This window comes from Mustelus asterias, chromosome 21 (genome assembly GCF_964213995.1).
Source record: "Mustelus asterias chromosome 21, sMusAst1.hap1.1, whole genome shotgun sequence".
Lineage (NCBI taxonomy): Eukaryota > Metazoa > Chordata > Chondrichthyes > Carcharhiniformes > Triakidae > Mustelus > Mustelus asterias.
This window is the reverse complement of record NC_135821.1, coordinates 29663672-29676775: the sequence shown is the minus strand read 5'-3', so window position 1 is coordinate 29676775 and position 13104 is coordinate 29663672. Positions and strand designations below refer to the sequence as shown.

The window sequence follows — 13104 nt, the reverse complement described above, 5'->3', positions numbered from 1 at the left end:
TAAAAAACGTCCCTCTGATATCTGAGTTATACTTCGCCCCTCTCACCTTGAGCCCGTGAACCCTCGTGATCGTCACCTCCGACCTGGGAAAAAGCTTCCCACTGTTCACCTTATCTATACCCTTCATAATTTTGTACACCTCTATTAGGTCTCCCCTCATTCTCCGTCTTTCCAGGGAGAACAAGCCCAGTTTACCCAATCTCTCCTCATAGCTAAGACCCTCCATACCAGGCAACATCCTGGTAAACCTTCTCTGCACTCTCTCTAAAGCCTCCACGTCCTTCTGGTAGTGCGGCAACCAGAACTGGACGCAGTACTCCAAATGTGGCCTAACCAGCGTTCTGTACAGCTGCAACATCAGACTCCAGCTTTTATACTCTATACCCCGTCCTATAAAGGCAAGCATACCATATGCCTTCTTCACCACCTTCTCCACCTGTGTTGCCACCTTCAAGGATTTGTGGACTTGCACAGCTAGGTCCCTCTGTGTTTCTATACTCTTGATGGCTCTGTCATTTATTGTATAACTCCCCCCTACATTAGTTCTTCCAAAATGCATCACTTCGCATTTATCTGGATTAAATTCCACCTGCCATTTCCCCGCCCAATTTTCCAGCCTATCTATATCCTGCTGTATTGTCCCACAATGTTCATCTGTCAATCCAGACCTTTAACTCATCAATCTTATCTGTTACACTGCTAGCATTAAAGTAAAGTCCATCCAACCTTGCCTTACTCTCTTGTCATCAACATAGCTGAACGCACTCGGACTTGGAGTCATAGAACACTTACAGTGCAGAAGGAGGCCATTCGGCCCATCGAGCCTGCACCAACAACTATCCCACCCAGGCCCTATCCTTGTAATCCCACATATTTACCCTGCTAATCCTCCTGACTTGCTTCCTTTACTGTAGCACTATGTGTCTCTATTTTACTAATATTCTGTGTCCTCTCCCCCTGCTAAACTCCTCCCAACAGCACCAGCAAACCTATCCGCAAGGATGTCGGCCCTAATGTGGTTCAAGTGCAGACCATCCTGTTTGTACAGGTCCCACCTTCTCCAGAAATGGTCCCAGCGATTCAGGAATCTAAAACCCTCCTCCCTGCACCAACTCTTGAGTCACTCATTCATCTGCCCTATTTTCCTATTTCTGTGCTCACTAGCACGTGGTACTGGGTGTAATCCAGAGAATACAACCACTGAGGTCCTGCTTTTTAATCTATTGCCTAGCTCCCTGAATTACTGATACAAGTGCTCATTCCTCGCTTTGCCCATATGGCTGGTGCCGACATGTATCGCAGCTTGTAACTCATCCCCCTCTCCTTTCAGGATGCACTGCAGCCATTCAGTGACACCCCTGACCTGGCACCATGGCGGCAACACATCATCCTGGAGTCACGTCTTTGGCCGTAGAAATGTCAGTCTGCTCCCCTGACTAGAAACATAGAAGATAGGAGCAGGAGGAGGCCATTTGGCCCTTCAAGCCTGCTCCACCATTCACTATGATCACGGCTGATTGTCCAACTCAATAGCCTAATCCTGGCTTTTCCCCAAACCTTTGACCCCATTCACCCCAAGTGCTATATCCAGCCGCCTCTTGAATACATTCAATGTTTTGGCATCAACTACTTCCTGTGGTAATGAATTCCACAGGCTCACCACTCTTTGGGTGAAGAAATGTCTCCTCATCTCTGTCCTAAATGGTCTACCCTGAATCCTCAGACTGTGACCCCTGGTTCTGGACTCCCCCCCCCCCCCCCCCCCCCGAGGGATCTTTAACATCCACCTGAGGGGGAAAACAAGGCCTCGTTTTAATGCCTGCTCCAACTTTGCTGTCAACACAGAAATGGATAGAAAAGGAAGTTGTGACTCGGCCAAGGTCTGCAAAGGATATCAATGGGTTAAGTGAGTGGGCAAAAAATTAGGATATGTGTAACATGGGAATATGAGGTTGTCCACTTTGGTGGGAAGATTAGAAAAGCAGACTATTCATGGAGAGACCGCAGAATGCGGCAGCATAGAGGAATCGTGAGCGTCCTCGTACATGAACTACAAAATATTAGCATATGGTACAGCACGTGATTAGGAAAGCAAATAGTGTATTGTACTTTATGGTCACAACTGAGGGTATTGATGCGATACAGCTAGAATTCTTTGTACAGTTTTGGTCTCCTTATTTATGCAGTGACGTACTGGCATTGGAAACAGTTCAGGGAATGTTCACTAGGCCAATTCCTGGGATTGTTTTGTTCATGGAGATGAGGAGGAATTTCTTTTGAAGGTCAGTAATCTTTGGAATTCTCTCAGAGCAGTGGAGGCTGGGTCATTGAATATATTCAAGGCTGAGTTAAACAAATTTTTGATTGACAAGTTGTGGGCGACAGGCAGGAAAGTTGAGTCGAGGCCACGGTTAGATTGTCTGTGGTCTTGTTGAATACAGTAAGAAGTCTCACAACACCAGGTTAAAGTCCAACAGGTTTATTTGGTAGCAAATACCATAAGCTTTCGGAGCGCTGCTACTTCGTCAGATGGAGTGGAAATGTGCTCTCAAACAATGCACAGAGACACAAAGTCAAGTTACAGAATACTGATTAGAATGCGAATCCCTACAGCCAGCCAGGTCTTAAAGGTACAGACAATGTGGGTGCAGGGAGCATTAAACACAGGTTAAGGAGATGTGTATTGTCTCCGGACAGGTCTCTTTAACCTGTGTTTAATGCTCCCTCCACCCACATTGTCTGTACCTTTGAGACCTGGCTGGTTGTAGGGATTCGCATTCTAATCGGTATTCTGTAACTTGATTTTGTGTCTCTGTGCACTGTTTGAGAGCACATTTCCACTCCATCTGACAAAGGAGCAGCGCTCCGAAAGCTTATGGTATTTGCTACCAAATAAACCTGTTGGACTTTAACCTGGTGTTGTGAGACTTCTTACTGTGTTCACCCCAGTCCAACGCCAGCATCTCCACGTCTTGTTGAATGGCAGAGCAGGCTCGAGACACCAGATGCTCTTCTCCTTTTCCCATTTCATATTGTCTGTGTGTTTATATATTCTCCAGCATCTCCTCTTCAATCCTGTTCTTCATTTCTTTTTCCCTCCAGCACACTGCTACTCACCATGTGCAGATCCCACTTTAACCACCCTCTCAGTGGTATGCAGTGGCCTCCTCTGAGCTGGGGACTGACTACGCTCTCCGGGGTTCGTGTCTCTTTATATTCACTGTCTTCTTGCTCTTCCTCCATTGCCTGGGCCAGTTCCAGTTCTTTGGTATCAAAATGACCAGGGGTTGGGTTACAGTGGAGGGAGGTATGAAACTACAAAGCGCACATTCACATCATCGGTAGCCTCCGAGTCAGAAGCGATTGTGGGATGAAGATGAAGTGAGATGTGGAGGAGGATTGGGGATGAGAACAGTCATCGTTTCAGCCCTGCCAGCTTTGGCCATACCATCCCAATTCATCTGAATTGGCGGCACAGTGGTTAGCACTGCTGCCTCACAGCGCCAGGGACCCATGTTCGATTCCAGGCTCAGGTCACTGTCTGTGTGGAGCCTGCACATTCTCCCCTGATTACCAAACGGTAAAATGGGAGTGCATGTTTCTTCCGGGTGCTCTGGTTTCCTCCCACAGTCCAAAGATGCGCAGGGTAGCTGGATTGGCCACGCTAAATTGACCCTATTTTCAGGGTATTAGCAGGGTAAATATGTGGGGTTATGGGAATAAGGCCTGGGTGGGATTGTGGTTGATGTAGACTCGATGGGCCGAGTGGCCTCCTTCTGCACTGTGGATCTGATTCCACTGTAGGATCTCCTACAGAGCAGCGCGTGAAGCCACGTGGGTAGAAAGGGCGTTTGCAGAGAAGCTACGCTTAAAAATAGCGGGGCCGGACGCTCGGGCCTCCCATGCAGCAGAGCGAAAAGCCGCATACCTAGAGAAACATCAAGGGGCTAGACCGTGCCTACAGATAGCGGCTGGCTCGGAAACTCACAGGGAGGGGTTCCAGAGGAGTAGGGGACGAAGACTGCGTGAGATAATCGGCAGGGAGAGGTCCCAGGGGTACCTGTGGGAGTCTCATGAGAAAGAGAGAAAAACCAGAGTGAAATTGGTTGGTCTGGAGCGCCAAAAACCAGAGAGAGGAGTTAAGGGTGAAAAGAAACAAGCAAGGGACGAAGGCCGTGTGAGAGAACCAGCAGGGAGAGGTCCTAGGGTAGGAGTCTCCTGTGGAGACTCGTGAGAAAGAGAGAGTGAGACCAAAGTGAGTTAAGAGTTAAAGAGACAAGCATGAAGCCGGCTTTCTGTGAGACGGAGAGAGAGTGTAATTGTATGATTTAGAGCACCATCGTGTGGTGGATTAGAGTATGGCAAAAGAAAATAAAGAGTTTGATTTGCATTTGTATGAGTTTAATAAACTACTTCTAGTTGAGATTTTCTGATGGTGAGATTGAGGGGTTTTAAAGTCAAATAAATTCTTAAAGCTTCCTTAATTTTGAGAATGGTCGATGGCCAAGGTCACTCTCAAAAAGAGGGTAGAACTTTCGACAGAGATCTGGGCTTTGCCAATTTAGAAAGAAAACTAAAATGCATCAGTCCCAAAATGGTGTTTCACTAAGTCTGAAAAGTTGTAAAGGCAAGTTAACCGTTTCAACACACAGTTGATTTGATTTTGTATCTGCCTGTGTCAATTACGGTAAGTAGTCTCAGAACACCAGGTTAAAGACCATTAGGTTTATTTGGTAACACGAGCTTTCGGAGCGTTGCTCTGACATCAGGTGAGTGAAGGGGCTCCGAAAGCTCGTGCTACTAAATAAACCTGTTGGTCTTTAACCTGGTGTTGAGAGACTACTTACTGTGCCCACCCCCAGTCCAACACCGGCAACTCCACATTGTGTCAATTACAGAAACAGAGTTGTAGAAATAATTAAACATGCAAATTTTAAACTTAAACTGGAGAGATTGTAAGTAAGCGTAAAAGTCTTAATTTAGTAGGGATATTTAAAAGTGATAAAAATAAATCTTGTTTTGAATTTATCTGGATTAGGGCTTTTTGGTTAAGTTTGAAAATATATTCCTGATAAAAATTGACAATGAAAAGATAAATGGAAAGAATTATTCTGGAGTGTTTGAAGTGATCTGAGAATATTTACTCCATCCACCCCACCCCCCCGGCTGAAACAAGCAGAGAATTAACCCATTCTGTCCCAGACAGGATGAGTCTTTGTGCTATAAAACTTGCAGTAGTTTTAAGACATTCGAGAATTTATTTGTAGATTTTCTATATTGTAAAAATTGTTGGCTTAAATCAGAAATCTAACAGAAGGGGAGCGAACATTTAGTGGGGAGTCTGTGTTTAATGATGGGAATTATTATACTGCCATAATGCATTCCAGTTCAAATGTGTGCCATGGATATGCAAAGTTAGTGAATCAACCACAAAACTGGGCAAAGTACTTCTGAACACACCCTGTTGTAAATTCTGAATATGGGAAGGTTGAAAGCTGTATTAGATGCCAGACGGGATAAAAGGGACAGCCCGCCTATAACACCAAATTAACAGATTAATATTATTCAAGATGAGGGAAATAATTCAGTGGAATAAATGAGAAAGGAAAATGAACAGGGTAATAAAAGCTACGTTATAGAGGAGCTGATAGTAAACAGAGGAGGGATTCATTGGATAAAAGAGACATTTGAAGGGATTCTAGGAAGTAAAACGCAGTTTAGGTGATAGCTACAGATGAAGGAACAGGTTTTTAAAAAAAGGGATAAGATCGACACTAATGGACAGTTGAAAGCCCACAACATTTTTCTGAGTTTGGGATAATTCTGACACAAAATGTGCTGTAAGCAAGTTACCTTAATAAAATGATGTTATTTAAGATTGTGGTCGGTGCAGACTCGATGGGCCGAATGGCCTCCTTCTGCACTGTAGGGTTTCTATGTTTCTAAGATAAAGAATGGGCAAAATATGTAATACATATAAATGATTTGGAGGAAAATGTAACTGGTTTGATTAGTAAGTTTGTGGACAACACAAAGGTTGGTAGAATTGCGGATAGCGATGAGGACCATCAGAGCATACAGCAGGATATAGATCGGTTGGAGACTTGGGCGGAGAGATGGCAGATGGAGTTTAATCCAGACAAATGTGAGGTAATGCATTTTGGAAGGTCTAATACAGATGGGACATATACAGTAAATGGCAGAACCTTTAAGAGTATTGATAGGCAGAGGGATCTGGGTGTACAGGCACACAGGTCACTGAAAGTGGTAACACAGATGGAGAAGGTAGTCAAGAAGGCATACGGCATGCTTGCCTTCATCGGCCGGGGCATTGAGTTTAAAAATTAGTCAGTCATGTTGCAGCTTTATAGAACCTTAGTTAGGCCACGCTTGGAATATAGTGTTCAATTCTGGTCGCCACACTACCAGAAGGATCTGGTGGCTTGGGAGAGGGTACAGAAAAGATTTACCAGGATGTTGCCTGGCATGGAGGGCATTAGCTATGAGGAGAGGTTGGAGAAACTTGGTTTGTTCTCACTGGAACGACGGAGGTTGAGGGGTGACCTGATAGAAGTCTATAAGATTATGAGGGGCATGGACAGAGTGGATAGTCAGAAGCTTTTCCCAGGGTGGAAGAGTCAATTACTAGGGGGCATAGGTTTAAGGTGTGAGGGGCAAGGTTTAAAGGAGATGTATGAGACAGGTTTTTTTACACAGAGGGTGGTGGGTGCCTGGACCTCGCTGCCGGGGGAGGTAGTGGAAGCAGATACGATAGTGAGTTTTAAGGGCCGTCTTGACAAGTACATGAATAGGATGGGAATGGAGGGATGTGGTCCCCGGAAGGGTAGGGGGTTTTAGTTCAGTCGGGCAGCATGGCCGGTGCAGGCTTGGAGGGCCGAAGGGTCTGTTCCTGTGCTGTAATGTTCTTTGTTCAATAAAAATAAGTTACAGCCTGGGATCAAATTGAAAGGTTTGATTTTTGTTTCAAAGATGTTGTTATGTTATAGAATTCAGTAAGAAAAAAGAAATTCCAGAGGACCGGAGGAATCCTACAGTGCAGAAGGAGGCCATTCAGCCCATCAAGTCTGCACCAACCACAATCCCAACCAGGCCCTATCCCTTAAACCCCATACATTTACCCTAGATAGTCACCCAGACATTAAGGGACAACTCAGCAGAGCCAATCCACCTAACCTGCACATCTTTGGAGGAAACCGGAACACCCGGAGGAAACTCACGCAGACACGGGGAGAACATGCAAACTCCACACAGACAGTGACCCAAGCCGGGAATCGAACCCGGGTCCCTGGTGCTGTGAGGCAGTAGTGCTAACCACTGTGCCACGGCTTCTCATCAGAAAAGGAGTAATACAAGTATTGAAGGCTTTTTAATTACTGTAGGAGTTTAGTGGGGAGTTGTGTAAAAATTGCCAATCTCTTACCAGGAGATTAGCATGTAGTAATCAGCAGAGATGTAAAGGAAAGTCCCGCATGGGGGATTGACTGTACAGGGAATGGAACATGTATGTGTTGCAGGATTAAATGAAGAAGCAAGTGGAAGATTAGTAGAAGGGCCACTGGCAGGTGAAGGGGTAATTAATCTATATGTAGAAGGTGCAAGAATGTACATGAGTGGGGAACCCCATACAGCATGGGCAGTGGTGAATGAAGAGGGAGAAGTTTTAGCAGGGGAGCAGATCCCGGGAAGTGAGTAAGCACAAGTAGCACAGTTATTAGCTTTAACCAATACTTAATTGGTTACTATTACTAAATCACTATTACTAAAGAGGTAGTGCTGGGTAGGCTAATGGGACTAAAGGTAGACAAGTCCCCTGGTCCGGATGGAATGCATCCCAGGGTATTAAAAGAAACGGCAGAAGTAATAGCAAATGCATTAGTTGTAATTTATCAAAATTCACTGGACTCTGGGGAGGTGCCAGCTGATTGGAAAACAGCTAATGTAACGCCACTGTTTAAAAAAGGAGGTAGACAAAAGGCAGGTAACTACAGGCCGGTTAGCTTAACATCCGTAGTTGGGAAAATGCTAGAATCTATCATTAAGGAAGAAATAGCAGGGCACCTGGAAAAGAATGGTTCAATCAAGCAGACGCAGCATGGATTCATGAAGGGAAAGTCATGTTTGACTAATTTACTGGAATCTTTTGAGGATATAACGAGTGCGATTGACAGAGGGAACCGGTGGATGTGTTGTGTTTAGATTTCCAGAAGGCATTCGATAAGGTGCCTCTCAAAAGGTTGCTGCATAAGATAAAGGTACACGGAGTTGGGGGTAAAGTGTTAGCGTGGATTGAGGATTGGCTATCTAACAGAAAGCAGAGAGTTGAAATAAATGGGTGCTTTTCCGGTTGGCAATCAGTGACTAGTGGCGTGCTGCAGGGATTGGTGCTGGGGCCTCAACTATTTACCATATACATAGACGATCTGGAGGAGGGGACCGAGCGTAGGGTAACAAAGCTTGCGGATGACACAAAGATGAGTGGGAAAGCGAATTGCATGGAGGATGCGGAAACTCTGCAGAGAGATTTGGATAGGCTAAGTGAGTGGGCAAGGATCTGGGAGATGGAGTATAACGTTGGTAAGTGTGAGGTTATCCACTTTGGAAGGAATAATAGTAAAATGAACTATTATTTAAACGGTGAAGAATTACAACATGCTACTGTGCAGAGGGACCTGGGGGTCCTTGTGCATGAATCACAAAAACTCAGTTTGCAGGTGCAGCAGGTAATCAAGAAGGCAAGTGGAATGTTGGCCTTTATCGCGAGAGGGATGGAGTATAAAAGCAGGGAGGTCTTGCTGCAACTGTACAGGGTACTGGTGAGGCCGCAACTGGAGTACTGTGTACAATTTTGGTCCCCTTATTTAAGAAAGGATATATTAGCTTTGGGGGGGGGCGGGGGGCACAGAGAAGGTTCACCAGGTTGATTCCGGAGATGAGGGAGTTAGCTTATGAGGAGAGATTGAGTAGACTGGGCCTGTACTCATTGGAGTTTAGAAGGTGAGGGGAGATCTTATAGAGACAAGGTAATGAAGGGGCTAGACAGGGTAGAAGCAACGAGGTTATTTCCACTTACAATGGAAACAAGAACTAGGGGGCATAGCCTCAAAATACGGGGGAGTCAATTTAGAACAGAGTTGAAGAGGAACTTCTTCTCCCAGAGGGTAGTGAATCTTTGGAATTCTCTGTCCACTGAAGCAGTAGAGGCTACCTCGTTAAATGTGTTTAAGTCACAGATGGATAGATTTTTAACCATTAAGGGAATTAAGGGTTATGGGGAGCGGGTGGGTAAGTGGAACTGAACCCACTATCAGATCAGCCATGATCTTATTGAATGCGGAGCAGGCTTGAGGGGCTCGATGGCCTACTCCTGCTCCTATTTCTTATGTTCTTAAAACCAGGCTCAGGGGAAATGATAAGGTGGATGAGGCTGTGAGAGAGTTATTGGAACAGAGCCCAGAAGGAATCCAAACAGCAAGTGTGGCTGCAGCACAAGCTAGGGAAGTCCCAGACATGGATGTGAAACAGATACAGGAACAGGCGTCAGAGGAAGAGAAACAGGAATGGGAAAAACGTCGAGGGTAGTGAGGTCAAGACGGCGTATGGAGAAGGGAAGATAGAATAATAGCCCCAGAAGTAATGCAGCAGACCTTACTGGAGGCATATTTGGGAAGAGATGGGGCAAGATATTGTCAAAGATGCCTGCAGTGCACCCTAGTGGAACCAGGACGCCCCAGCAAGATTAAAATGGGAAGTTAACCCAAAGGACCATGGGAAAACTTACAAATGGATTTTAAAGAGCCCTTGCCCAGAGTGCAAGGAAAGACTTCTTGCCTGGTAATTATTGATCAGTTTACCCAGTGGGTAGAAGCATTCCCATGTAAAGATGCTACAGCCAAAACAGTAATCATAGAAATCATAGAAACCCTACAGTGCAGAAGGAGGCCATTCGGCCCATCGAGTCTGCACCGACCACAATCTCACCCAGGCCCTACCCCTACATATTTTACCCGCTAATCCCTCTAACCTACGCATCCCAGGACACTAAGGGGCAATTTAACATGGCCAATCAACCTAACCCACACATCTTTGGACTGTGGGAGGAAACCGGAGCACCCGGAGGAAACCCACGCAGACACGAGGAGAATGTGCAAACTCCACACAGACAGTGACCCGAGCCGGGAATCGAACCCGGGACCCTGGAGCTGTGAAGCAGCAGTGCTAACCACTGTGCTACCGTGGCACTGATATTAGCAAATGAGGTAATATCGAGGTGAGGACTGCCTCTTCGGAGGATGTAGTCCCATTATTTAAGAAGGGTAGCAAGGATAACCCGGTAATTATAGGCCAGTGAGCTTGACGTCCGTGGTAGGGAAATTGTTGGAGAAGATTCTTAGAGATAGGATCTATACACATTTAGAACTGAATAATCTCATTAGCGATAGACAACATGGTTTTGTACGAGGGAGGTCATGCCTCACAAATTTGGTTGAGTTTTTTGAGGAGGTGACAGAAATGATTGACGAGGGAAGGGCCATGGATGTTGTCTACATGGATTTTAGTAAAGCATTTGACAAGGTCCCTCATGGCAGGCTGGTGCAAAAGGTTAAATCTCACGGGATCAAAGGTGAACTAGCTGGATGGGTACAGAACTGGCTTGGCCATGGAAGACAGAGGGTAGCAGTGGAGGGGTCTTTTTCTGATTGGAGGTCTGTGACTAGTGGTGTTCCGCAGGGCTCTGTACTGGGACCTCTGCTGTTTGTGATATATATAAATGATTTGGAAGAAGATGTAGCTGGTCTGATTAGTAAGTTTGCGGGCGACACAAAGTTTGCTGGAGTTGCGGATAGTGATGAACATTGTCAGAGAATACAGCAAGATATAGATAGGCTGGAAAATTGGGCGGAGAAATGGCAGATGGCATTTGATCCAGATAAATGCGAAGTGATGCATTTTGGTAGATCTAACGCAGGGGGGAGCTATACAATAAATGGCAGAACCATCAGGAGTATAGACACACAGAGGGATCTGGGTGTGCAAGTCCACAGGTCCTTAAAGATGGCAGCACAGGTGGAAAAAGTGGTGAAGAAGGCATATGGCATGCTTGCCTTTATTGGACGGGGCATAGAGTATAAAAGTTGGCATCTGATGTTGCAGTTATATGGAACATTAGTTAGGCCACATTTGGAATATTGCGTCCAGTTCTGGTCACCACACTACCAGAAGGACGTGGAGGCTTTGGAGAGAGTGCAGAAAAGGTTTACCAGGATGTTGCCTGGTATGGAGGGTATTAGCTATGAGGTGAGATTGAGTAAACTAGGGTTGTTCTCCCTGGAAAGACGGAGGTTGAGGGGCGACCTAATAGAAGTTTATAAAATTATGAAAGGCATAGATAGGGTGAACAGTTGGAAGCTTTTTCCCAGGTCGGAAATGACAAACACACAAGGGGTCACAAGTTCAAGGTAAGGGGGGGGCAAGGTTCAATACAGATATGCGGGGGACGTATTTTACACAGAGGGTGGTGGGGGCCTGGAATGCACTACCAAGCAAGGTGGTTGAGGCAGACACGCTAGGATCATTTAAGACTTATCTAGATAGCCACATGAACAGACTGGGAATAGAGGGATACAAATGGATGGTCTGGTTAGGAACACATGGTTGGTGCAGGCTTGGAAGGCCGAAGGGCCTGATCCTGTGCTGTATTGTTCTTTATTCAGTTAGATGCAGATCAGGCAACCCACTTCACAGGGAAAGTTTTAAGAGGTCTGTAAAACATTGGGAGTAAAGCAAAGATTTCACTTGCCATTACCTCCCCCAGAGTTCAGGAATGGTAGAACGGATGAACAGGACATTGACGAACAGTCTAGCTCAGGCTATTTTAGGAGGAGGAAACAATTGGGTGCAGGCTTTGCCTGCAATGTCGTTACAACAGAGAGCTGCTACTACTCCTAACAGGCGGAGGAGAACTTGAAATCAGCTGAGGAGCAGTGTTCCAGTGCATGAGAGATTTAATTAAACATTTACATTCTCTTAAAAAGCAGGTAATCAAAAAACAGCAGCACTGAGATTGGACTAAGCTGGTAGGTGTGAATACTCCAAAATTGCCTACTCCGGGAGATAAGGTAATGGGGAAACTCATGACCAACAAAAAGGGGCGAGGAACTCGCTGGGAAGGGCCTATTGATGTGGTAGTTACAGGGCAGACATGTGCCCTGATTAATGAGAAGTGCAGCCTCAGATGGAGACACTGGACTCAGTTAAAACCTTATCCCAGTGAGAAACCCCAAGATAGCAAAACTGACCCAGTGACTGACTGATTTCTTGTAATAGCAGAAGTAGCTGCCAAGTAGGGTGGTGGAGGCAGACACGCTGGCATCGTTTAAGACTTAACCTGGATAGTCACATGAGCGGTCTGGGAATGGAGGGATACAAACGAATGGTCTAGTTGGACCAATGAGCGGCACAGGCTTGGAGGGCCGAAGGGCCTGTTTCCTGTGCTGTACTGTTCTTTGTTCTTTGTAAGTGTGTTCTGATTACTAATTTAAGGCTGTAGGGCACTCTGGATTGTGTTACAGATTATGTGCACAGAAGATCTCTGACCTGCCACAGCTATGATCAAGTCACAGCTCCAATGAAGATCAACCGGACATCCCCCAACACAGAAGCAAGTCAAGTTGAGAGCGGATGCAAAGTGTGGCGCGGTGATTGTGCAAGCTTTGTAAATAAGTTTTGTTATTACTCGACATTGACCAACAATTGTGTCCAATTGTAAGACACAAGTTGCAGAGACTGTTATAATGAATGCATGTGTTAATATCGTTTTGGTATTGAATAAACAGATCTTGGCTGAAGTGAAACCAAAACTCAGATGGTTCATCATCCTTCTGGAGAGGTACATGTGAACACTTCTCTATATATGGTACACACTTATACAAAGATGACTAACCAGTCAATGTGTTGGGTTTGTTCACATATTCCCATCCATGTGGGAAGAGGAATACCTTTACACCCAACACCCCTGACATGGTCAGAGTTGATAATGGCAGATCAGGTATCTCAGGAGACTAGCTGTCCTGGACACTACATACC

The 13104-nt window shown here is 45.6% G+C and overlaps 1 protein-coding gene across 10 annotated transcripts in view; it reads left to right on the top strand.

The window, feature by feature from the left end:
• The window catches only part of timm8b (translocase of inner mitochondrial membrane 8 homolog B (yeast)), a 31219-nt gene extending 18345 nt beyond the window's left edge, over nt 1-12874 (top strand). For 3 of the 10 annotated variants that reach the window (XR_013500420.1, XR_013500418.1, XR_013500415.1), the window contains exons 2-3: nt 3103-3199; nt 12591-12874. The gene's annotated coding sequence lies outside the window, so the exon portion shown is untranslated. Of the gene's footprint in view, nt 1-3102; nt 3200-12568 lie in introns of all 10 variants that reach the window. The other 7 variants (XR_013500417.1, XR_013500414.1, XM_078237673.1 and 4 more) reach the window with 3 other exon arrangements.
• The last annotated feature ends 230 nt before the right edge of the window (nt 12875-13104 follow it).